Source organism: Cryptomeria japonica, chromosome 10, assembly GCF_030272615.1.
Source record: "Cryptomeria japonica chromosome 10, Sugi_1.0, whole genome shotgun sequence".
Taxonomy (NCBI): Eukaryota; Viridiplantae; Streptophyta; class Pinopsida; order Cupressales; family Cupressaceae; genus Cryptomeria; species Cryptomeria japonica.
This window is the reverse complement of record NC_081414.1, coordinates 137,317,327-137,344,206: the sequence shown is the minus strand read 5'-3', so window position 1 is coordinate 137,344,206 and position 26,880 is coordinate 137,317,327. Positions and strand designations below refer to the sequence as shown.

Genomic DNA, 26,880 nt, shown 5'->3' with positions numbered 1-26,880 from the left:
CTCTTTATTGCTCAGACTGCTCAAACTTTTGCCACAAGTCTGCATTCATAGCTCTTGGTGATGGATCATTCTAGGACTCTCACAACTTTGTAAGGGTTCTTTATTGTCTTTGTACACTGTGTAACAACCTTCCTCTACAATATTAATCTATCTACTGCAAATAAGGACTGTCTTCCTTAAAGCTGGTCTGAAGCTTGATTATACTCACAAGGACTGTCATCTTGCTTATCATATATGATGGCTATATGCCTCTTGATGGAGACTCTAACCATTCCTTGCTGCGATGATTGGTATCTTTACCTTGAGCACCATCCTTGAACATCTTTTGAAGATATTATCGTATAGCCTTTCTTGTTCACCATTGTGTTTTGCATCTATTCTTTGACTGCCTATTATCCATTGTACAGTGCTCTTTTCCAATCTGCTGCTTTTGCAGTGGCAAATTGAAAAGTTATTGCTGCTGATAATCAAATCCATGGTGCATCGTTCTCGGCACTGTACTATGACATTTTATCAGTCTGGTTACCTTATGCACTTAAGGTTTCATGCCCTTGAGAATGACTGCTAATCTGATCCTTCATATGTTTTGAACATTGTTCCCTGACTGATTCATATAGCAAACTTATTACAGAGCTCCTCTCGAAGATGATAGTCCTTGTATCATATTTTGTGTAACCTTACAACTGTTTTGAAGCCTCTTTGATCTACTCTTTTCAAGATCATTGTCCATTTTATCAGACTTGGGCGTATTTGTTGTCTTCTACTACACCCTAGACTAAGGTATTGGCTGATAAAAAACTTTTGTTATGCATTAGACTGTCCTAAGGAAACATTTACACATTATGACATCTCTTTGAGACTATACTTTCATCTGCAACAAAAACTTCGAATGGCATGCATATCTTTTATACCATTAACAGGAGATTTGGCTGCTGTTATAAGGCTCTTCTATGGCTGGAAACTTTGTTTATGAATTGATCTTGACTGTTTATTGCTGCTCTGTATTGGCTACCTCTCAAACCCTTAGACTATCAAAATAGCATTTGATTGTTCTCTTCATTTCAATGCATCCTTTTGATATATATCTTTACTTTTGATTTCTTGGTGACATTGAGGACTCTCTTTTTTCTCCTCATGACTGCTATTTCCTTGTATACCTGAACTTTATCATGACGGTGACATCATAACTCTGCCATGATTGAATGCTCTTTGAAGACCATTTCTCTGTTTCCCCCTTTGCATGGACTATCTCACTGTCAAAACTTTGTTTTTCTTGGTGTCTCACCACGACTTGATGAAAGGACTTGGAGCTGTCTTAAGGGCGCTGTGAAGACTACTTTGGATATTACTTTCCTTTAAGATTGTCATCAAAACTTTGCCTTGCTGTTATAATAACTTCCATTTATCCCTTTGTTCTTTGAGTTCAAGATCAACCTTAATGAAAGATGCATCTCTCCGCTATTATGGAATAAGAGGTTTCTAATTACCATGCAGACTTAGAAGTTTGTTGATCTCTGAATGGTCCTCAATCTCTGCAAGCATTCTATTTTGGCTCTCCATGTTGATCTTCTCACAACAGCCCCTTCGTTTCAAGAGCAAACCTAGCGAAACCCTAAACGCATATACGAAGACCTTGCTTTCTACAATTGTAAGAAAGAACTTGATAAGACCTATCTGACCTGATTAATGGAGAACTATGTGCATGAGGCTTGCATGGATGGATGATAGTGATCTCTATTACTTTCAATGGCCTCCACAAGTACTCTTCTCTATCATGGAGCATATTTCACGTTCCACAAACCTCTAGATGACTTCTTAACTTCTTGAAAAATGAAGAACACATGATCTTGACACTCTTTGAGATAGACTGAATATGGAAGTGTAGAAGTAGTATTGAATGGATCTTCAATTCTTTATTAGAGAGATTGGCCACTATGATAAATCTGCAACAGTAAGAAAACTTATAGAAAGGTATGGCTTATTTGTATAATAACTCAAGCCTTCTCAACACAACCCTAGCCTGACTCTTTCCACGTGGAAAACATGCCTCATGACACACTACGCCACGTGGAAATACATTCAAACCTTGAATTACTCTTCATGCAGCGCGGAAACAAGGGTTGTGGGACACTTTATTTATTTATTTATATTTCACATTTGGGCATAGTGAAGAGGTTTATGTTTGCACATTCACATTTGAATAAAACAAAAAACCTATGGTCCCTTGTAAGACTATTTTTAGCTTGTGAGCAAAAATAGGTAACAATTACGTCCACCACCTCTTTCACCAACCCCAACATCACCTATTATTGTCTGCATCTTTGAAGAAAAAATTTCACCTTGCAAAATTTTTATAACTGTTTTCAAATTCAAACAGTTTTCTATGTTTGTGATGTTTCTTTTTTGGTTTTTTGTGGTAGTTGTAAAATGTATGAATCTTTGAGCATCCTAAATTTCATTTTCTAGATTGGAAATTACTTCTATGATCATTTTTTCTTGTTGCATTATGTTGACTAATTTATGGCTGAATTGGTATGACAGGGTGGTAGACAGCAAGCTCACAACCCTTCTCTACAACCTCCTCAATGATTGGGTGGCAACATGTTGCAGCCAAAAAACTGCAGTTTGATAAGAAGGATCTTGAGCAGCTTTTTGAATTAGTCGTTTTCCATCATGGTGTATTCAAAACAGCTAGAGATGGAATTAGGCTTGTATCATTTCTTTAGTTATGTTTTGGTCAAGCATACTGACTTGATAGCATTGTAACATGTACAAATATAGTGTTTAATAAAAAAATTATTTGGATTGGAAGGGGTTAAAAACTCCTTCCAAAGACTGAAGGGAATAGTCACTGGCCATGGTTATTCCTTGAGGTCGTGTTTTCTGACACCTTAAAGAATGGTCAATAGGCCAAAGCCATTCTTTAAGGTTTGTGTCTCATTTTCGTTGCTTTTTAACTATTAGTTTAATTTTTATTTAAAGCATTTATTCATTTTGATTTCAATATTGAAGTTAAATTTCACAATTTCGAAAAATAAATTTATCATTTACCCCCTCCCTAAATGTTTTATGAATCATTTATAACAGTCCACAAAAAGGATAATCATTAATAACCTTTACAAAACCCAAATTTGCTCAATTTATGAACTATGCCACTACAAATTAAAAAATGACAATCACATAAAAACATTATTGTAAATGATTGGAAACTAATCATGAATTACCCTTACGACAATATCATTAAAAGAGCACCATGAAAGCAATATACATAACATTAAAATTTTACCATAATTATAATAAAATATGTATACTCATAACATATTAACACTATTTCATATTCCATAACTAACAACAAATTATAAAATGTGATACTTAATATAACCATCACATTTATCATCGTCATAATAAATAAAATAAAATGGTCTGGTCTAGTCTTATCTTGTCTCGTCTCGTCTTGTCGTCTTAGGTCACTTAGGGGAGGCCATACAAGCTTCTACCTTCACGTGGTTGGCCTTGTTAGTAGAGAATGTTTGAATAAATATTCTTGAAACTAAAAGAAGCTTACATGTAAATATTTTCATTTTAAACAAATAATGTTTTATAAGTTTAAGGTAGTTCATTGGATGTTGAAATTCTTTAAGTAAAACGAAAATCGTGATTGCAAAGGCGAAATAAAGGCAAAGTAAATAATATTTTTAAAACTAGAAACATATATGATATGTTTTCAAGATGGTAAAATAATAGGTTTCTTTAAATTGTTTGGTATTTTAATGGAGCTTGTTTTTAACTAAGTATAATAATATTAATCCCAATTGTAACCTTCCCATAACCAAAACCTAATTTTAAGCATTATTAGGGTTTAGAGTTAGGATTATTGTTAGGGTTTAGTGTTCTAGGTAAGGTTTAGAGTTTAGGGTTAGGGTTAGGGTTTACATCATGGGAAGGGTTAGGATTATTGTTTGGGTTTAGGGTTTACATCATGGTTAGGTTTAGGGTTATGAATCCTAAACCCTAAATTTGAACCCTAATATCAAAAAGCCAAAACCCTAAACATGAACTATAAATTTGTTTATTAGGATTTGGATTTAGGGTTTATGGTTTAGGTTTAAGGGTTTAGATTTAGGGTGTGGGTTTACGGTTTAAGTTTAGGGTTCAAGTTTAGAGTTTGGGGTTGGGGTTTAGTGGTTTGGATTTAGGGTTTAGGGCTAGGGAGGGTTCAAATTTAGGGTTTAGGGTTTGGATCAGATTTAAAGTTCATGGTGTAGGTTTAGGTTTAGGGTTAGGGTTTAGTGCTCGGATTTAGGGTTCAAGTTTTAGGGTTTAAATTTAGGGTTCAAGGTTTAGGTATACGAATTAGGGTTTAGGGTCAAGGTTTTGGGGTTTAAATTTAGGGTTTTAGGTTCAAATTCAAGGTTTTGGGTTTTGACAACAAACTGAACCCTAAATCCTAAACCCTAAATTTGAACCCTGATATCAAAAAGCCAAAACCCTAAAAACAAATTTAGAGTTCATATTTAGGGTTTAGGTTTAAGGTGTGTTTAAGGTTTAGGGTTTGGGTTTCAAGTTTAGGGTTTTGGGTTTAGTGTTCGAATTTAGGGTTTAGGGTTCGGGTTTAGCGATGTAGACCTAGGGTTTAGGGCTAGGGAGGTTTAGGTTTAGGGTTTATGGTTTATGGTTTGGATCATATTTAAAGTTCGGGGTGTTCAGGGTTTAGGTATAGAGATTAGGGTTTGGGGTACAAATTTAGGGTTTTAGGTTCAAATTCAAGGTTTAGGGTTTTGAGAATAAATTGAACCCTAAACCGTAATATCGAAAAGCCAAAACCCTAAATATGAACTCTAAATCTGTTTATTAGAGTTCAGATTTAGTGTTCAAGGTTTAGAGTTCAAATTTAGGGTTTAGGATTTGGATTTAGGGTTTATGGTTTAGGTTTAAGGGTTTAGATTTAGGTTGTGGGTTTAAGGTTTAGGTTTAGGGTTTAGTGTTCAAATTTAGGGTTCAAGTTTAGAGTTTAGCAGTTTGGATTTAGGGTTTAGGGCTAGGGAGGGTTGAGGTTTAGGGTATGTATCAGATTTAAAGTTCGGGATCTAGGTTTAGGGTTAGGGTTTAGTGCTTGTATTCAAGGTTCAAGTATTAGGATTTAAATTTAGGGTTTAGGAATAGGGATTAGGGTTTAGGGTTAAAACTGAACCCTGAACCCTAAACCCTAAATTTGAACCCTAATATTGAAAAGCCAAAACCCTAAATATGAACTCTAAATCTGTTTATTAGAGTTCAGATTTAGGGTTCAAATTTATGGTTTAGGATAAGGGTTTAGATTTAGGGTGTAGGTTTAAGGTTTATGGTTTAGTGTTCGAATTTAGGGTTTAGGGTTCAAGATTAGAGTTTGGGGTTCGGGTTTAGTGGTTTGGATTTAGAGTTTAAGGCTAGGGAGGGTTTAGGGTTCAGGTCAGATTTAAAGTTCGGGTTATAGGTTTAGGTTTAGGGTTTAAATTTAGGGTTCAAGGGTTTAGGTATAGGGATTAGGGTTTGGATTTAGGGTTTCAAGTTCAAATTCAAGGTCTAGGGCTTTGACAACAAACTAAACCCTAAATTTGAACCCTAATATCAAAAAGCCAAAACCCTAAATATGAACTCTAAATCTGTTTATTAGAGTTCAAGTTTAGGGTTCAAGGGTTGAGGTTCGAATTTAGGGTTTAGGGTTAGGGTTTCGATTAGTGTTCAAATTTAGGGCTCGAGGTTAAAGGTTTAAATTTAGTGTTTGGGTTTGATTTGCTATTGAAAGCCTAAACCTTTAATATAAACCTTGAATCCAAGCACTAAACCCTAACCCTAAACCTACACCCCGAACTTTAAATCTAATTCAAACCCTAAACTCTAAACCTCAACCCTCCCTAGCCCTAAACCCTAAATCCTAACTGCTAAACCCAAACCCCAAACTCTAAACTTGAACCCTAAACCCTAAATTCAAACACTAAACCCTAAACTCGAAACCCAAACCCTAAACCGACACACCCTAAATCTAAACCCTTAAACCTAAACCATAAACCCTAAATCCAAATCATAAACCCTAAATTTGAACCCTAAATCTGAACTCTAATAAACATATTTAGAGTTCATATTTAGGGTTTAGGGTTCAAGGTTCAATTTGTTAACCCTGAACCCTAAAACTTGAACCCTAAATCCAAGCACTAAACCCTAACCCTAAACCTACACCCTGAACTTTAAATTTGATCCAAACCCTAAACTCTAAACCTGAAACCTCCTTAGCCCTAAACCCTAAATCCAAAACACTAAACCTGAACCCCAAACTCTAAACTTGAACCCTAAACCCTAAATTCAAATCCAAACCCTAAACCTTAAACCCACACCCTAAATCTAAACCCTTAACCCCAAATCCAAATCCAAATCCTAAACCCTAAATTTGAACCCTAAACCTTGAACCCTAAATCTGAACTCTAATAAACAAATTCAGAGTTCATATTTAGGGTTTTGGGTTTTCGATATTAGGGTTCAGGGTTCAATTTATTCTCAAAACCCTAAACCTTGAATTTGAACCTAAAACCCTAAACCTTGAATTTGAACCTAAAACCCTAAATTTGTACCCTAATCCCTATACCTAAACCCTGAACCCTAAACCTACACCCCGAACTTTAAATATGATCCAAACCATAAACCCTAAACCTGAACCTCCCTAGCCCTAAACCCTAGGTCCACACCGCTAAACCCGAACCCTAAACCCTAAATTCGAACACTAAACTCGAAACCCTAAATGTAAACCCAAACCCTAAACCTTAAACACACCCTAAATCTAAACCCTTAAACCTAAACCCTAAATATGAACTCTAAATCTGTTTTTAGGGTTTTGGCTTTTTGATATCAGGATTCAAATTTAGGGTTTAGGGTTTAGGGTTCAGTTTGTTGTCAAAACCCTAAACCTTGAATTTGAACCTGAAACCGTAAATTTGAACCCCAAACCCTTGACGTAAACCCTAAACCCTAAAACCTGACCTTGAATCCAAGCACTAAACCCTAAACCTGAACCCTCCCTAGCCCTAAACCCAAAATCCAAACTACTAAACCCGAACCCCAAACTCTAAACTTGAACCCTAAACCCTAAATTCGAACACTAAACCCTAAACCCTAAACCTTAAACCTAAACCCTAAATGTAAACCTTAAACTTGAAACCCAAAGCCTAAACCTTAAACCCACACCCTAAATCTAAACCCTTAAACCTAAACCATAAATGCTAAATCCAAATCCTAAACCCTAAACCTTGAACCCTAAATATGAACTCTAATAAACAGATTTAGAGTTCATATTTAGGGTTTTGGGTTTTTGATATTAGGGTTCAAATTTAGGGTTTAGGATTCATAACCCTAAACCTAACCATGATGTAAACCCTAAACCCAAACAATAATCCTAACCCTAACCCTAACCCTTCCCATGATGTAAACCCTAACCCTAACCCTAAACTCTAAACCTTACCCAGAACACTAAACCCTAACAATAATCCTAACTCTAAACCCTAATAATGCTTAAAATTAGGTTTTGGTTATGGGAAGGTTAGGATTGGGATTAAGATTATTATACTTAGTTAAAAACAAGCTCCATTAAAATACCAAACAATTTAAAGAAACCTAATATTTTACCATCTTGAAAACATATCATATATGTTTCTAGTTTAAAAAATATTATTTACTTTGCCTTTATTTCGCCTTTGCAATCACGATTTTCGTTTTACTTAAAGAATTTCAACATCCAACGAACTACCTTAAACTTATAAAACATTATTTGTTTAAAATGAAAATATTTACATGTAAGCTTCTTTTAGTTTCAAGAATATTTATTCAAACATTCTCTACTAACAAGGCCAACCACGTGAAGGTAGAAGCTTGTATGGCCTCCCCTAAGTGACCTAAGACGACAAGACGAGACGAGACAAGACAAGACTAGACTAGACCATTTTATTTTATTTATTATGATGATGATAAATGTGACCGTTATATTAAGTATCACATTTTATAATTTGTTGTTAGTTATGGAATATGAAATAGTGTTAATATGTTATGAGTCAAAATACATATTTTATTATAATTATGGTAAAATTTTAATGTTATGTATATTGCTTTCATGGTGCTCTTTTAATGATATTGTCATAAAGGCAATTCATGATTAGTTTCCAATCATTTACAATAATGTTTTTATGTGATTGTCATTTTTTAATTTGTAGTGGCATAGTTCATAGCGTGAATTGTATTCATAAATTGGGCAAATTTGGGTTTTGTAAAGGTTATTAATGATTATCCTTTTTGTGCACTGTTATAAATGATTCATAAAACATTTAGGGAGGGGGTAAATGATAAATTTATTTTTCGAAATTGTGAAATTTAACTTCAATATTGAAATCAAAATGAATAAATGCTTTAAATAAAAATTAAACTAATAGTAAAAAAGCAACGAAAATGAGACACAGACCTTAAAGAATGGCTTTGGCCTACTGACCATTCTTTAAGGTGTCAGAAAACACGACCTCAAGGAATAACCATGGCCAGTGACTATTCCCTTCAGTCTTTGGAAGGAGTTTTTAACCCCTTCCAATCCAAATAATTTTTTTATTAAACATTATATTTGTACATGTTACAATGCTATCAAGTCAGTATGCTTGACCAAAACATAACTAAAGAAATGATACAAGCCTAATTCCATCTCTAGCTGTTTTGAATACACCATGATGGAAAACGACTAATTCAAAAAGCTGCTTAGGGTCCTTCTTATCAAACTGCAGTTTTTTGGCTGCAACATGTTGCCACCCAATCATTGAGGAGGTTGCAGAGAAGGGATGTGAGCTTGCTGTCTACCACCCTGTCATACCAATTCAGCCATAAATTAGTCAACATAATGCAACAAGAAAAAATGATCATAGAAGTAATTTCCAATCTAGAAAATGAAATTTAGGATGCTCAAAGATTCATACATTTTACAACTACCACAAAAAACCGAAAAAGAAACATCACAAACATAGAAAACTGTTTGAATTTGAAAACAGTTAATAAAAATTTTGCAAGGTGAAATTTTTTCTTCAAAGATGCAGACAATAATAGGTGATGTTGGGGTTGGTGAAATTTTTTCTTCAAAGATGCAGACAATAATAGGTGATGTTGGGGTTGGTGAAAGAGGTGGTGGACGTAATTGTTACCTATTTTTGCTCACATGCTAAAATTAGTCTTACAAGGGACCGTAGGTTTTTTTTTTTATTCAAATGTGAATGAGCAAACATAAACCTCTTCACTATGCCCAAAAGTGAAATATAAATAAATAAATAAAGTGTCCCACAGTCCTTGTTTCTGCGTTGCATGAAGAGTAATTCAAGGTTTGAATGTATTTCCACGTGGCGTAGTGTGTCATGAGGCATGTTTTCCACGTGGAAAGAGTCAGGCTAGGGTTGTGTTGAGAAGGCTTGAGTTATTATACAAATAAGCCATACCTTTCTATAAGTTTTCTTACTGTTGCAGATTTATCATGGCGGCCAATCTCTCTAATAAAGAATTGAAGATCCATTCAATACTACTTCTACACTCCATATTCAGTCTATCTCAAAGAGTGTCAAGATCATGTGTTCTTCAATTTTCAAGAAGTTAAGAAGTCATCTAGAGGTTTGTGGAACGTGAAATATGCTCCATGATAGAGAAGAGTACTTGTGGAGGCCATTGCAAGTAATAGAGATCACATCATCCATCCATGCAAGCCTCATGCACATAGTTCTCCATTAATCAGGTCAGATAGGTCTTATCAAGTTCTTTCTTACAATTGTAGAAAGCAAGGTCTTCGTATATGCGTTTAGGGTTTCGCTAGGTTTGCTCTTGAAACGAAGGGGCTGTTGTGAGAAGATTAACACGGAGAGCCAAAATAGAATGCTTGCAGAGATTGAGGACCATTCAGAGATCAACAAACTTCTAAGTCTGTACGGTGATTAGAAACCTCTTATTCCATAATAGTGGAGAGATACAACTTTCATTAAGGTTGATCTTGAACTCAAAGAACAAAGGGATAAAAGGAAGTTATTATAACAGCAATAGAAGGCAAGGTTTTGATGACAATCTTAAGGAAAGTAATATCCAAAGTAGTCTTCACAGTGCCATTAAGATAGCTCCAAGTCCTTTCATCAAGTCATGGTGAGACACAAAGAGGAACAAATTTTTGACAGTGAGATAGTCCATGCAAAGGGGGAAACAGAGAAATGGTCTTCAAAGAGCATTCAATCATGGCAGAGTTATGATGTCACCGTCATGATAAAGTTCAGGTATACAAGGAAATAGCAGTCATGAGGAGAAAAAGGAGAGTCCTCAATGTCACCAAGAAATCAAAAGTAAAGATATATATCAAAAGGATGCATTGAAATGAAGAGAACAATCAAATGCTATTTTGATAGTCTAAGGGTTTGAGAGGTAGCCAATACAGAGCAGCAATAAACAGTCAAAGATCAATTCATAAACAAAGTTTGCAGCCATAGAAGAGCCTTATAACAGTAGCCAAATCTCCTGTTAATGGTATAAAAGATATGCATGCCATTCGAAGTTTTTGTTGCAGATGAAAGTATAGTCTCAAAGAGATGTCATAATGTGTAAATGTTTCCTTAGGACAGTCTAATGCATAACAAAGTTTTTTATCAGCCAATACCTTAGTCTAGGGTGTAGTAGAAGACAACAAATACGCCCAAGTCTGATAAAATGGACAATGATCTTGAAAAGAGTAGATCAAAGAGGCTTCAAAACAGTTGTAAGGTTACACAAAATATGATACAAGGACTATCATCTTCGAGAGGAGCTCTGTAATAAGTTTGCTATATGAATCAGTCAGGGAACAATGTTCAAAACATATGAAGGATCAGATTAGCAGTCATTCTCAAGGGCATGAAACCTTAAGTGCATAAGGTAACCAGACTGATAAAATGTCATAGTACAGTGCCGAGAACGATGCACCATGGATTTGATTATCAGCAGCAATAACTTTTCAATTTGCCACTGCAAAAGCAGCAGATTGGAAAAGAGCACTGTACAATGGATAATAGGCAGTCAAAGAATAGATGCAAAACACAATGGTGAACAAGAAAGGCTATACGATAATATCTTCAAAAGATGTTCAAGGATGGTGCTCAAGGTAAAGATACCAATCATCGCAGCAAGGAATGGTTAGAGTCTCCATCAAGAGGCATATAGCCATCATATATGATAAGCAAGATGACAGTCCTTGTGAGTATAATCAAGCTTCAGACCAGCTTTAAGGAAGACAGTCCTTATTTGCAGTAGATAGATTAATATTGTAGAGGAAGGTTGTTACACAGTGTACAAAGACAATAAAGAACCCTTACAAAGTTGTGAGAGTCCTAGAATGATCCATCACCAAGAGCTATGAATGCAGACTTGTGGCAAAAGTTTGAGCAGTCTGAGCAATAAAGAGAAGCACAATATGGGATTCATGATAGCATGCAGTCCTTGATCACTGCTGTCCAAAGAAACCTACACTCATTAATAACAGCAAACATTTTTTCACAGTCACATTTCTTGTCCTAACACAGGTAAAAGCATTGAAGGTTCTCATGATAAGCTACGGAGATCTGTTTTGAAGTAAGACAATCATATGAATAGACGGATCTTTGACAAACCTTCACACCAATAATATGTAGAGCCTATACAGTCAGGGGGTATAAAGTTAAGGTAGATTAAGGCATTCAATACCCTCATTGACCTGTGGCTCATGATGCCACTAATCCTCATCATGAGCCACAGGTCATGATGAGGATTAGTAGCATCATTAGTAACAAAGGAAATAGAGATCCAAACTAAGAAACAGTTTTCAGAACAACAGTCCCAAATCTAGCAAAGGTCAATACCCTTACAAGTGAGCAGTCCTCACCAATGAGCAAAGACAGTAAGGTATGATGGCCTCTACAAAAGGGAATACTTACAAACAACTCATCAAAGGTCCATGAAGACCAGAACACAATCCATTGGAGATTTGAGCAGTCATCAGATGGATCATTAGCAACTAAGAGGAGTACGGTAGTCTCAAAAGCCATTTTTATGAATTAGCAATCCTAATATCAAAGAAAGACGAATTGCGGTAACAGAGAAGGAACATATATTTAATCTCAAGAAGGGACAGTCATAAATCATTCAAAGCATATTGTGAAAACAAGTTGTGTAAACTTTTTTTTTCTAACTACCATAGTAGTTAATCACACAAAACAGGAACACGAACCAAGGTAGTTAATCACACAAATGGTTGTGAAAACAATCTAAAACATTAAACAACTATACATACCAGGTTCAATTTTAATCGATCGTGTCAACCTCGTAAACTTCAATGATAGTAGCTTCTCTGTATTACACATATTTCATTCTCTACTCTATAAAATCTGCTGGCCTGAAACCAAGAAAAATCGTATCCCTGCATCCCATTTCAAATAATAAACAAAATGAATAAATCCAACAAAATTACCAGAGCTCCCTAAACAAGGAATTCAAAAAAATATTGAAACCCTAAACTAAAACTATTAAATTCTGAAACCAACAAAGATCAGTTAGCTGATATAACTTTAGCTTACTATTATAGATGATTTGCAGGTTCTGTAAAATAAACAATACAATGCTACACCAAAAAATGGACATACCAGAAGCCCAATGGGGCATTGCAGCTGTATGTGTTGTGAGGTCAGTGAATTGCTGAACCACATGTGATGCAGATGATCTTGCAAAGTACAAGCCCAGAAAAATGATCCATAGCTGTTTATTAATAGAACTCCATGAGCCAAACTTTCATTTCTTAAATCCATGTAAAAAGAATCGGGGCCTTAATCTATAATTAAATTTAAGCCAACAATGTCACTTTTATAAAGAATCTTAACCCCTTACAGTGAAGGGGATGCAAGAAGGCTGTCTAAGATCAAACATGTGAGCTTCCCATCTCTTCTTCTCTACATCGGTTCTATGAACTCCTACCGGTTCTTGTGTCCCATGCCTGCATTGGACTCTCATTTCATTATATTTCAAAAGGGAAAAAATAAATAATGATATTAAGTGAAAATATATTAATTACATTAAAGCATTAAATTATTTCCAAGATCAAACATATGAACTTCTCATCTCTTCTTTGCATCGATTATATGAACTATTGCCCAGTCCCTCACTTCATTATAGTCGAAAGGGGCAAAACTAACTAATGAATATTAGATGAAAACATATTATTTACATTAAAGAATCAAATTATCTCCAAGAGCAAGAAACATCAAAAGCTTCAAGGATAATCAAACTATTAGGGAGCATAGCATATATATTATATATACATTCTCATATAGATATTGCAGAAAATAACAACCAGATAGATTTATATATATATATATATATATAGGTGAGAATGGTATCCATAGTTCCCACTGCTATTTTATAGTTCAAATATATACAGGTATATAGGGCTTTGTTTAAAATTTTCATTGGAAAATTTGAATAAAATTGAGACTGCAGTTCTGCATAATATCATTATAAAATTCTTTTTGAAATCTTGTTGCTGTTAAAATGTAGTATTCTATGAACACAAAGTTCATGAGCTTTATTCATGAACGAAACTCTTAACTGAGACAGATAATATTGTAGCTTCTGCACATTTAACATGCATATATATCTAAAACAGTAGGTTCATATATACTTTTATTAACTAATTAAAGTGAGAAAACTTATAAGCTGCTGCTCAAATGCTAATCTTACCCAATTTTGTTATGAGAGTAAATATATATGCTCTACATGTAGCACTTTAAATAGATATCCTACTACAAATTAAAGAAACGTTAGAAGTCTGTTTTGATAGAATGTTTAAAATAGAGAGTTCTAGTTCGTAGATATAACACATATTGGTGTTGGTTAATGAATTTATTAAAATGGCTCTCATTATTCAAAGACTACAATTCCTTTCCAAAAGATCTGATTCTATCTTTTCGTCTTAAAAAATAACCAAATTTGAGCTCCTTTTTGGCCTAAAAAATTTACAAACTTAGAATTTAACAAGTACATTCTCTTGATGCTATGGGACTACTAGACAATATTCATGTCGGCTTCCTCTACTGTCATTTTCAAAGGTGTGAATTCTCTTGCTTATAGAGACCAAATTGGTATGAATCCTCCCACTTACAGAGACGCCAATTTGGTGTCCAAGACCCTTGTTGTTCAACCCCACAAATGAAGGTGATTGATTGTCAATTTACCATGTGCATTGTTCAATAATGCATAGATCCTTCACAGTTCACACACCCTCAGATTTAACCATGTTTCTCTATGTAGCACACAACCTTCACCATTAGACCCACTCAGGTTGTTGTAATGTCCCCTACTGAGACACTTAAATTCAGCTTATAATTTATGGGATCCAGATGACTAGATGTAAATTATACTGCCTTCGTCCTATTTTAGAATGGCTTATATATTGAATTGGTCGATACTAATCTTGACCGTCAAACACTTATATGCCTTGGTTTTGGTGCTCGATAATTTTGACCTTCTGTCTGCCCACAAACTTTTTCACATCTGCAGATAAATGATAGATACTAATTCCACCTTGTTTGGAATGAGCGATCTGATTGACTTATGTATCCATTACCCTTGAAGGATTGCATCTTGAAAGTCACACCTTCTCCCATTGATGTTTTCTTTATAAGGGGTTGTGACTCCTTATTACAACTATCGCCACTGATCCCTATCATTGTTTATGCTAATTGTTGCTCCTTTACTTGTATTTTAACCAGGTCGTTTTCATTCATTAGTATGTCGGTTAATTAATTAATCAAGTGTTACCTTAAGCATTACTCATTACTCATAACCGCTATTTAGTCATCTGCTTTCATTTCAACAGATATCGATGGGTGAATGGTTATGGTGTACATTAGTTAATGCAATGTAATTATCGGCATTTGCCTAGCTTGATTTCTATATTACTCTTGGTTCATGCCTTAATCGTGGATGATCTTTTACGATCATGAAAACACGGTCATCACCTATGGCTAATATTTGTTACCATGGTTGGTATATAACCGGTTGATATTCTAGCAACTTTGTTCAATATTTAGTTCTTGATGATGACCTCTCTGAGACGTATACGATCTCACCAATCATTTACATTGTTGATTAATATCTTCTATCATGATAGTCTTGTATTGGCGCCATGTTTCCTTAATAGATATCTTCCCCTTGATTAGAAACACACGGTGTGAAGCGTTGATACTCCTATGACCGCTTCTTACGTACGATTATATACCTTGATCGATCGATCCAATTGAGCACAATATCTCTGCGTTATTTATGCATCTTTTGAGATAGCAGAACTGTATATACGTTGGACATGTTTGACCTTTCGATGGCTTGGATTATCTTCTTTATTCTCTTTTTGACCGGTTAACAATACACATTGATCTATAGGATCGCTGATTTCGGATATGGTTGATATAGTGATCATAAAGATTATTTGGTCTCTTTTCAAATCTTATTTACAAATTCGTCTCCATTGGAGACTTCTCGAATTTGGGTGATCCCAGTGGATAATGCTTAGGGGGGACTGATCTCAGTTTAGGAATGGTACTTCAGGTTGAAGCAGTGACTATTATAACTAAGTTATTCTTAAAAGTCACTCTTACCCATATTAATATTTTGACAGAAAGCTTTAGGTTCAACATGTGAGGTGGGAAAATTTTAGTGCTTTTCAATTATTGAGAATAATAGTTTACAAACAGGGTTTCAAGATAGAAAGTGAGAATATGATAGAGTATTAGGAGGAACGTGATAAAACATATGAGCAGGACTTCAACTCCATAGGAAGCGGCACCATATGTGACAAGCAGATTCTAGTCATACCAATATCATTTATTGAAAAAAATAAAAATTAGTTAACTCACTTTGGGAAGGTAGGAAATTTACTCTGATGTATATAGGAATAATCAGTTAAAAATATATAGTTAATATCAATTGATATGTCCAATTTAACAATTAAACTTTATTTTATTATCTTTGTTTATGACCTATGTTGCAGAATCATGGCCCCTTTGCCAAATTTTCAATGTTATTATAAGTAATGAGTATTTTGGTTCTATTCTATCTTCCAATCAAGATCCCTTTGGCAAAATACACAAGATTGCATGATAACGTGACTTTGCTATGATTCTACCCTGCTTGTGAATCAAGTACCCCTTGGAAAAAATCTTTGATCGTACTATAATATACACTGCTGAGTACGATATAATGCATGTTTTAATTCTATTCTGCTTTCGAGGTCCCTTTGGCAGAACTTACAACTTTTGAGTATTGATACCACCCTTCTTCTGTATCTGTTCGCCATTAGCAAAATTTAAAACTTCGACTATGATATAATGAACATTAAGATTATATTCTGCTGTTGAATTCAAAATTTCATATAACTTCCAGGTTTTTGGAAAGTTTTTTATGAGCCCTAAGGTCTTCTGATTTATTCTTCTCAGTGTATTTTTGACTTAAAGCAATTATGACACAAGTAATTGTAAACAAATACAATTCATTTAACCTGTAACTGGTGTAACATCGGCTGTAGGTTTTACCAAGTTAGATGCCAGGAAAAGATACTATGGAAATTGGAATCTGTGTGCTGCATGGTTGACTGCCAAAAATCATCATTTTCAGAACTTGTTATAATTTTGTTTTGGCTTCCCTAGGAATTTAGATTAAAATAGGTAGCAATGAGAAGTGGATGAAGAATAACTTGACAGTTCTGAGCTCTACTTTTTTATACTTCTAGGTTCTCATAGCTTGGATGCTTGTGAAACAGGTGGCATGGTATGAGCCAGACTTGTTACAAAACGTGAAACGGGTTAGTCCTTTGTTGGTGGAAGTTGTTTCCAACATGCTTACCATCCAAATGACACTTTTTATGCTCCCTATGAAAAAACTCCAAGTTACACAGCCTCCTGAGTTACATGTTGAGGGCCAAGGAGGAATCATGGGACTCGAAATGGACAATCTCACCAATAATGTGCTAGGGCAAACAAACTCATGGCGCAGTCTTTCAAAAATGTAACTGCAGGCATGACAGTCTTCATGGGATTGATTTCTCGGAAATACATCAAAACAAAATCCAATCTAGGTTATTTTTAGATAAACTGAACCACCACGATCCAGGGGCTATGGCTCCTGTTTCCACAGATCTCAATATAGGGAGCCTTTCTCTTGAACAATCAAAGGTGCAGAACAGTCTCTCTTGTTAACTGACAATGAGGAATTCATCACAAAGTGAGCAAAAAGGTAGTAAGTATACTAGTAGCTTATTCCCTAAGACCACATCCTTTCTTCTGTTCAGGAAGCCTATTCATATGGTACAGTCACCAAAAATCCCAAAAGCAGCAGCAAGATGGAATAAACTCTCCAGATGGGCTAGGCTTTCTGAGCTTCAAATACACTGGTTCAGCTGGGCTTAGAAGCAACAGCTCAAGTGATGGGAATCAAGAAATAGATAGGTTTCATGTACCAGTTAGTGAAAGGACAGATGGATTGAAAATGTTTAACAATTCTAGCATAAGACTTCAGCATGGCAAAAGCTGTAGTGATATTGGCACCAACCTTATTGGAACTTTATAGAGTTTTAAAGACCAATCAGCTTTCCGAAGCTTGAAGAAGAATATGGGAGGAAAGCTAATAGATCATACAATTGTCCAATGTAAAGTCTTTAGTGAGACTGATGAAGTACGCTGTACCCTTGATCTTGTTAAATTTTGGCATCAGAATTAAAATTGCAGAGGTATAGAGCAATATCTCTGATATTATTGTTCTAATTCAGAATTATATCTGAATATATCTCCTGTCACTGAAGATATAGATTATGATAATCCATGTATCTGAGTATGTTAACTCCTCAGAGATAATGCAAGTGTGCACAACAATATCTTCACAGTCAATACACGTATATATATACACCAGAATCTTCGACGGGTATTACACGGGTATATGCAGTATGATCTTCAACAGGTATTATATGGATGTATGCAGTATATCCTTCAACAACGAACCATTAATGCTCCCAATCTAGGGAACTAAATACCCGACCAAGGCAGTGAAAGCACATGACCTCAATCGGGGTAACTTGTCAGATAAACGGGTGCGATAAAGATAAACTAACCCGATAGACAATCATCAACATTCCCTGATAATGAGATGAACTAACTAATATATTTGTCAAGGAAATTAATACTAACCAATATATACGTAGGAAAAACAATTAGATTAGCAAAATAAAGAAATCGCAAAATTAACACGGCGATTATAAGGAAATAAACAAAATATTAATAAAAGTTGCGACAGCAGTCAGGAGAAAGATATCTCCTGCTGCTTTAACATTAACAGATCTAACACTCTTCAGTGCATATGAACAACTTTATGCCACTTTGGCAAAAATGTTGGTATTGAATAACTTAAGCTTTCCAATCGTGTTCTCTACAAGGACATTGGCAACACTCTGAGGCATGCTGGGGAGGAGCCTTGTGGGTAAGTTATCTGTCTGATCCAATCCTGTTCCTCTTTCACCATTATCTTAAGCTTAATTTGAGTTTGTTTTACAATGATGAAAATTAAGTTCTTTCATGTGATATAAATAGTTTCCTACAGAAATCTTCTTTTGCATTGCCTTTAGAAGTGATTTCTTATATAGATCCTTTAGCGATTAATTAAATTGTCATTTTAATTATCCTTAATTTATATACAGAGATTTTGTGAAAACAGTGAGGAGGATTACAATCACTTCTGATTCAGGTAGGGACATGATGTCAAGATTGTTGATGTTTGTAGCTAGGTCAGAATCTTTCTAGGGCCGACCAAGCACTTGTGGGTGACTAATTGGCCTATCGGCCTTAGCCACATTAATGTGCAAAACCAATATGTAACTTGTGAATTAAGCTGGCCCTAAATGGGCGATGTGACTGTTGATGTGCAAATGTAACTTGTAATTGCAAATATGGCCGACCCTATAATGGGTGCCAATTTAAGAGCATATTATTATTATTAGTAGAGCAGACCTAGGATGTATTAGGAGGCAAAGGCTCTTATATATTCAAGGTTCAAGCAAGCATCATATACATCCAAGCAATTAAGTATCCAGCAAATACCTTCTGCAGTGCATATTCTTGATCAGCGAATTGTATTCTTGATTAGCGAACTATCTTCTGATCAGCAAAGTATCTTCTAGGGCAGCGAATCATCTCCTGATCAGCAAAGTGTCTCCTAGGGCAGTGAATCATCTTCTGATCAGCGAATCCATTCCTGAAGCAGTGAATCAATACCTTGTGTTGCATCCAGCACAGCGAACCTAATTCTTGGCTAAGCGAATCATCTTCCTTCAATCATATTGCAGACAAGTCTCACTGCTGTGTATATCACGTTTATTGCCCTGGTTCAGATACATGTGGTGCTTCAAGAATTGAAGCAAATTTGTAAAGACATATACTGATTTTTGTCTAATAAGATCTGAGATTAATTGCTGGGCTTTTCACCTCCAAGAGGGAGGTTTTCCCAGGGTACTATTGTGTTCTGAGTGTTTATTGTGTTGATTTACTGTTAATGCTATCAGTTTGATCTAAACTTAACAAAGATAATTGATAGCATGGATAAAACTGCATGCCCTATTCCTGCATTACGATTTTGATTATTGTCTAATAAGTAAATTTGTTATTATATGTGAGGGACTGCATACTGTGAGAGGGAGTTCTGAAGGCAGACAACTTAGATATCAACCTATTATTGGATTTGTTTTGTCATTGATGTCAAGAAGGGGTTTGCAGATTTCAGTTTAGAATTTGTCGTGTGTACACTGGTATGAGGATCAGATTTGTGTTTCGATTTCAGTTCAGAAGTGGCCATGTGTGCCGGTAATCTTATCTGTACGAGTTGTTTCTCTTATTGCTTCTGCACCTGCCATTCTAGAACATTCTCTCTTTACGCGGCATTTTTTTATCAGTGGCGTTTTTCTGTAGTAGCTCTGCATTTACTTACCTGTGCGATGATTATTCTCTGATCATTTTTGTATGAGTTCGGAAGATATGCATTCTTTGGCAGATTCGTATCCTTGCGTGACAAGTGTTTTTATCATCGTGTTTCTCCTTCAATGGCGGTTTCTGCATAATTCTTGTTGAAGGCGTTACTTTTATTAGCACTGTTTGTTATGTCTGCTGTGAAAAAATAACATCTGTCACCTTTTAACAAATGAGGCGTTTTCTTTTAAGCTGTGTGTGGAAATTCTTTTAAAAAATGAGGCGTTTTCTTTTATGACATCTGTGTGTGGGAATTCTTTTCTAAAATATGGCGATTTCTTTTAAGCAGTTCAGATGAATCGTCCAGTTGGTAGACAGAAAATGAATTCTTTTACAATCTTGACAGCGCTGTTACTGCAAATCGAAAGGTGGAAAGTCGACAGGTGTTAAAAAATAATTTTTGGTAGCTATGAATCTTGTCGAAAAATGTTGACCAGATATACAGTCGACTTAGCAAGTTTTTGTTTCGGTTTTTTTTAAAAATATATCAAGCTGTGAAAGTGGATGGTGTGATAATATGCAGAGTCAATTTGGATGAGCGATTTTTTAAGTATGCTCAACTTCTAGTAACCTAGGTTCCACGGGTGTTACTTGGACACTGATTTTTATCTGAAAGGGTGCTAGTAGAGTTGCAAATGTTCATTTAGATTGCTCATTTGAAATTTTTTTGAAGAGATTACGGGTTCTTTGCATATTGAGATGTGTTGGTAGTAAAGGTTGGAGTTTGTGTGAACTTCACACAGGTTTGAAGAGATGCAGAATACTCTGTGTCAACAATTTCTTGTTTTTGTAGCTATTTGCAGTGTATAACTACTGCTGAAATTTTTCAGTTCGAATATTCCAGTGAGTACTGAAGGGTAATCTGCAGTAGATGATTTTTCAAGGGTTTTATACATCTCTGTATGGAACACTGTTATAACTTTTGTAACTTCTTTAAAATCTGGAAATTGTTCCTACTGAGTTGGTGCTCTACTTAAGGGTTGGAGCCTCTTTTTTAAGCTATTTGCAGTGTATACCTAGTGTTGAAATTTCTCTGTCCGAATATTCTAGTGAGTACTGAAGGGCAATCTGCAGTAGATGATTTTTAAAGGGTTTTATACATCTCTGTATAGAACATTGTTATAAGTTTTGTAACTTCTTTAAAATCTGGAAATTGTTCCTACTGAGTTGGTGCTCTACTTAAGGGTTGGAGCCTCTTTTTGTTCTCAAGTTGGTGCTTTGTATGTGAGTTGCAACTCATTATTGTATTTGGGTTGGTGCCCAGTTGTTTTTTATGGAAGCATTTGTTGCCGTGGTTTTTAACCCTGTTGGGTTTTCCACGTAATAAAAATCTGTGTCTCTGTCTCTCTAGTTACAAGCATTTATTTTTGGTTTTTCATGTTGTTAATTGTGTGAAAATACTGATTCACCCCCTCCCCATCTCAGTATTTTCTGTTGCTTTTCACCTATGATTAGGTTTGACGTGAGAAAAGTTTTATCAAGATAATTGTGGCTCCAAAACTCATTGGTACTTTATTTTAAAACTAAACCTGCAACAGAGAACATCCATAAGATGTACTCTGTGCAACCGATGACTTTAACCATTGCTGTCAAAGTTCAAACAATGATTAGAGGTTTCTGGACTATGCTAATGCTGAATATGTAAGTTGTTGTCTATATTGGTTAAAGATGATTAAGTAGTCACAATAAAGCAACTACTAAATCACAGATTAAAGGGCATAAAAATTGTAAACCAAGAAAGCATTCTCATATCATATACAAGCTTAAAATCCAATAAATGGAACTGCCCATCTGGGTTGCTAGCCTTGCAAGGCTAGTCCTAAGTCATCCAGGTAGTAACATAGTATCAGAACCATTTTGAGCCATCCAGATGTAACAATAGCCATCATTGGATGATATGTGCACCGTGCAGAAAACTTTGACAAGTCAATCATGGGAGATGAAAGATGGGGGATGGATCTGGGTAGTTACAATCCGGCCTGTTCTTCGAGGATTGTGAATTTTTAGATATGCAATGCTTTTATGTATGGCCATTATGGTACATAACCTGCTTCCCTCGTCATTCTTTGGTCTTTTATGTATGGAAATTATGGTACATAACATGCTTCCCTCGTCAGTCTTTGGCTTATCCAACTTTACATAGATTTCATCAAATTGTGGGTGGGATCTGTCATCAATAAGAAAAAATGCACTCTGCTCTTTCACTCAATCACTCTGCGTTGCAATTTCTTTTTCAATCCCCTCTCATTCATCAACTTTCATATGATTGGGGCACCATCCCAACTATTAGCTTTGCATAAATATTTGAAAGCAGCACATACTACCTACGTGTTTCAGGTGCTAATGGAAACAGACACTCTACAGAAAGCTCGTCCAGCTTTATGTTACGACAAACTCTACATGCGCTAATGCAAGCCCCCAAAACAAGTAGGTTGCAGAGCCATCTATTCAATTAATTCATGTGCTTCACATAGGTTGCGATGATGAAGAAGAGATCGTTGTTGTGACTCTAGGGACCAAATCTGGGATCTTGCATTCCAGGGCCCTAGTTCGTCTGAAGGCTCAGAGAGACTTCTTGACCGCCACTGCACAGGCTGCTGAGAGGTTTTTCAACAGTGAGAGTATTCTTGGGCTAGATGAGGCCTATGCCAAGTTCAAGAAAATGTATCCAAAATTTGATAGTACAGAGAAAGTGGATGAGATCAGAAGTGATGAATATGGGCATCTAGAAGAAACTTTGAAAGTCTGCTCAGATTATTGTGGATTTGGGCTCTTTTCTTACCTGCAGCAGTTCCAGCATTGGGAAGCTTCTTCGTTTAGTTTGTCAGCAATATCTGCAAACTTGAGCTCACATGCACTAAATGGGCTGCTTGAGGAAGGTACTGTTGAGTATGCTATCAGGAATAGGATAATGGATTATCTTAGCATTCCTCAGAGTGAGTACAGCATGGTATTCACTTTTAGTAGAGGCTCCGCTTTCAATCTTCTTGAAGAAGCCCATCCATTTCATCAAAATAGGAGGCTAATAACTATGTATGACTATGAAATTGAATCAATTAATTGTATGGCGCAAACTGCGAGGAAGAAGGGTGCCAAAGGACACAGTGCTTGGTTCAAGTGGCCAACACTCAGACTATGTAGCTGTGAGCTTAGGAAACAACTTCAGCATAAGAAAGGAAGGAAAAAGGACTCAGCGCTAGCTCTTTTTGTTTCTCCTGCCCAGTCCAAGGTGCCTGGAGCCAATTATTCCTACTAATGGATGTTTCTTGCACAGCAGAACAGGTGGCATGTATTGCTGGATGCAGGTGCTGTAATGTCGCCAGTTGGGATCCTCTTATAATCTGTCTAAAATCTCAGTTTTAGCACATTAGAAAATAATAGAAGGATATTGATGTAAGACAAGCTGGAACTGGCACTACTGAGAACAAGTATGTTACTGCCAGTAACTTAACAACAGTTCTCAACTACCCCAGATATAAAGATTGCTGTTGCAAATTATTAAGAAAAGACGCCTATGGTAGACACTGTGATGCTCCTTTTTTGGAAATGAAGGAAAGCTGGGATGATTACTTCAACCTCCTCCTCCTAACATGACAAGAGAGTATAATTTTAAGCAACGGGAGATAATTCTATTTCAGATTTGATCTTTGATATACCTTCAGTATAGATATATACTGTGATGATAATTATAAGGCAATTGTGATGTCTAATATGCAGTAGGATATAAACAATGTGAGAAGTGATTTCTACCACCCCAGAGACAGTTTGGTTATGCAATCACTGACTCACAGTGACAATCTGCAATCAATATTTATTACTTGTAGAAATGGTGCTATGTTTGGTCCATCGATATTATGTCAACCTGAATGTGGTCGCTTAGGGGTGATTAATATTATAACTGGTTACTCGGTCAGGCTATTGACTCTCTAAATATGTTGTACGCAGTTGCCTGTGCAATTCAGTCAAGCTATTGACTCTCTATGTAGAGCATACCACCTAGAACAAGGATGGTACTGCCAGTAATTTAATAACAGATCTGATCTGTTCTGAATCTGACACTGTATCTTCAATACACGGAACATTTATGCAGGAATATGCTAATCTTCTAGTGTACCTACTTATGTCTAAGACTGAAAATATATCCTTAAATACACAAAATACTAATACAGAGAATGGGCTAGTTCTCTGATATATACACTATGTTCTGGGACTGAAATATATCCTTAATATGTAGAATATGTATACAGAGAATGGATGGTATTCTGATATCGTCTTCCTGAATCAGATTCCTTCTTCCGTTTGGGTATAATCTGGGCGTCGTTTATCCCCCTTCCTTTTCCCCCAATCGATTCTCATTATATAACTTGTGGTTATCGGACAGTCGCAACCATTGGTTGGAATGGGCATGTTCCTTCCGTAATCGCACTTCCTTATTAACATTGCGTTTCTTCATAACAATATTATGTTTGGTAATTGATGAGTTTATTTATCGATTAGATAGCTTATACGAGTTGCTAGGATTATTATTAACCTTCCTCCATGCCACGTTAATTGATCTTCTGGCAATTACAATGTATTTATCCATAATCCCTATTCGCTATCGATACTAATTCGGTACCGGGACCTTCACAATGTATGACGATCGATGCTTAGCCGGTTTTCTCCAGCCATGTATGTGACAGGTCTTCATCGGATGAATCTTTGGTGGTGGTACACGGAAGGAGTTTTGGTATTCAGCATAGCTCGATACTTTGCCGGCAGCGAGGAATCATTTATTGTAGAATTCCCATAGTCGGTAATACCAAAAGATAACAGAGGAAGTTCTCCAGAACCATTAAATATTAATCAAATAATAATATAAAATTTTAAGAATATTATTAGAAATATATTAATCAAATAATAATATTTAATAAATAAATAAATCTCCAATATTCATTTGTTGTTTAATTATTATATTAATTATTAATAATAATTGCTTCTTTTAGGATGCATATAGCGATCAAGGAGGGGACATGACAGGTGCTTTGGGTCCTAAAGACATGGATTCCCTTGAACTATCACTCTTTACGCCTGATTTTACCATCACATCTTTTTACAAGGTATTTGGATCAGATCCAACAGGTTTAGGATGCCTTTTTATAAAAGACTCTGTTCTGGGCTGTCTCCAAAATAAGGAAAATACAGGAACTGGAATGGTAAGCATTATTCATGTTTCTCCTCAATACTTGAGTGATTCTGGAGAACGGCGTGATGGCACAGTGCAGGAGAGCGATGGAACTAATGAAATTGGAGAAGATGGTTATGGCTCCAAGTTCTCTATCAGACCTCATCTTCCAGCATTCTCTGGTGCATTCTCATCAGCCCAAGTAAGGGATGTATTCGAAAGTGAAATGGAATATATGAGAACAATTCTGACAAGGATGGAGCTAGTACAATTTGTGAGGAGATTGATAATCTCTCAGTAGATGAGATTATGAAAAGTCCCATCTTTAGTGAAGAAGAAAATGAGGATGCGATCTGCATAGACTTGGGTGAAAGTCCAGGTGGCCTAAATACTCAAAGAAATTTCAAAAAGAGTCCTCCTAGCAATCTGGGTTTGCGCCAACTCCACAATGGGTTTTCTCAAAGAACCAAACATAAAAAATCTTCTACTGAAACCATATCCAAGTCTTCAACGGAAGATTATGGAAATGGTCCTACTTATGATGAAGAAAAGAAGAGTTTGGGTGTGAACAATGAAATAGTGTCATTTGATGCAGCAGTATCATCTGTATCACAAGATATTACTCAGACTAAGTTGGTTTCTAAATGCGCAAACTTCTTGTTTAAAAGGAAATACCAAGCCATTGCAGGATGATATTAAGAAAGCAACATCCAAAAAGTCTAGAGAAATTGATACAAGAGAATCCGTTTACAATGGCCAAGGAAAATCACATGCAGACCAAGATCCCAGTAAGCCAAATGGTAACAGTTTCTCACATGGATCAAGTCAAGGAGATAACCTTCTTTTAGAAGATGAGATGGGGATTTCTAGAAGAGTGGATTCACAGAGATTCCCAAAGCAGACATGGATAACTTTCAACTTAGATGGTGAAGGCTCTGTTTCTGCAGGTTACGAAATAGATGATAACAGAGACAAAGGTGGAAGTCATACTTCAGAACAAAGTATGGGCATTGCAGAGGAAGTTGTTCAGTCTGTCTCTTCTGAAATAAGTAGTTGTGACAAAGATGATAAGCAATTCATGGAGCGTCCAATCCATGCAAAACAAAATATTGTAAATGCCACGACTAGCCTAGCAAATGGTCCAAGAGAGCCTGGAAAGATTTGTTTTTTAGTTGAAAGCAAGCAAAATCCAGCAGAGAATGGATGCATAACAAATGAAAGTTGTATAAGAGAAGAAACAGAGGGGGCATTCAGGCTTCTAGATAGTAACATAGTATAAGAACCATTTTGAGCCATCTGGATGTAACAATAGCCATCATTAAATGATATGTGCACCGTGCAGAAAACTTTGGCAGGTCAATCATGGGGGATGAAAGGTGGGGGATGGATCTAGGTAGTTACTATCCAGCCTCTTCATGGATTGTGAATTTTTAGATATGCAATGCTTTTATGTATGGCCATTATGGTAAATAACCTTCTTCCGTTGTCAGTATTTGGTCTTTTATGTATGGCAATCATGGTATATTACATGCTTCCCTCATCAGCCTTTGGTCTATCCAACTTTGCATAAGTTTCATCAAATTGTGGGTGGGATCTGTCATCGATAAGAAAAAAATGCACTCTGCTCTT

At 35.9% G+C, this 26,880-nt stretch overlaps 1 pseudogene; it reads left to right on the top strand.

Annotated features, from left to right (window-relative positions):
• Positions 1-17,195: 17,195 nt before the first annotated feature.
• LOC131027145 (uncharacterized) lies at positions 17,196-26,530 on the top strand (annotated as a pseudogene).
• The last annotated feature ends 350 nt before the right edge of the window (positions 26,531-26,880 follow it).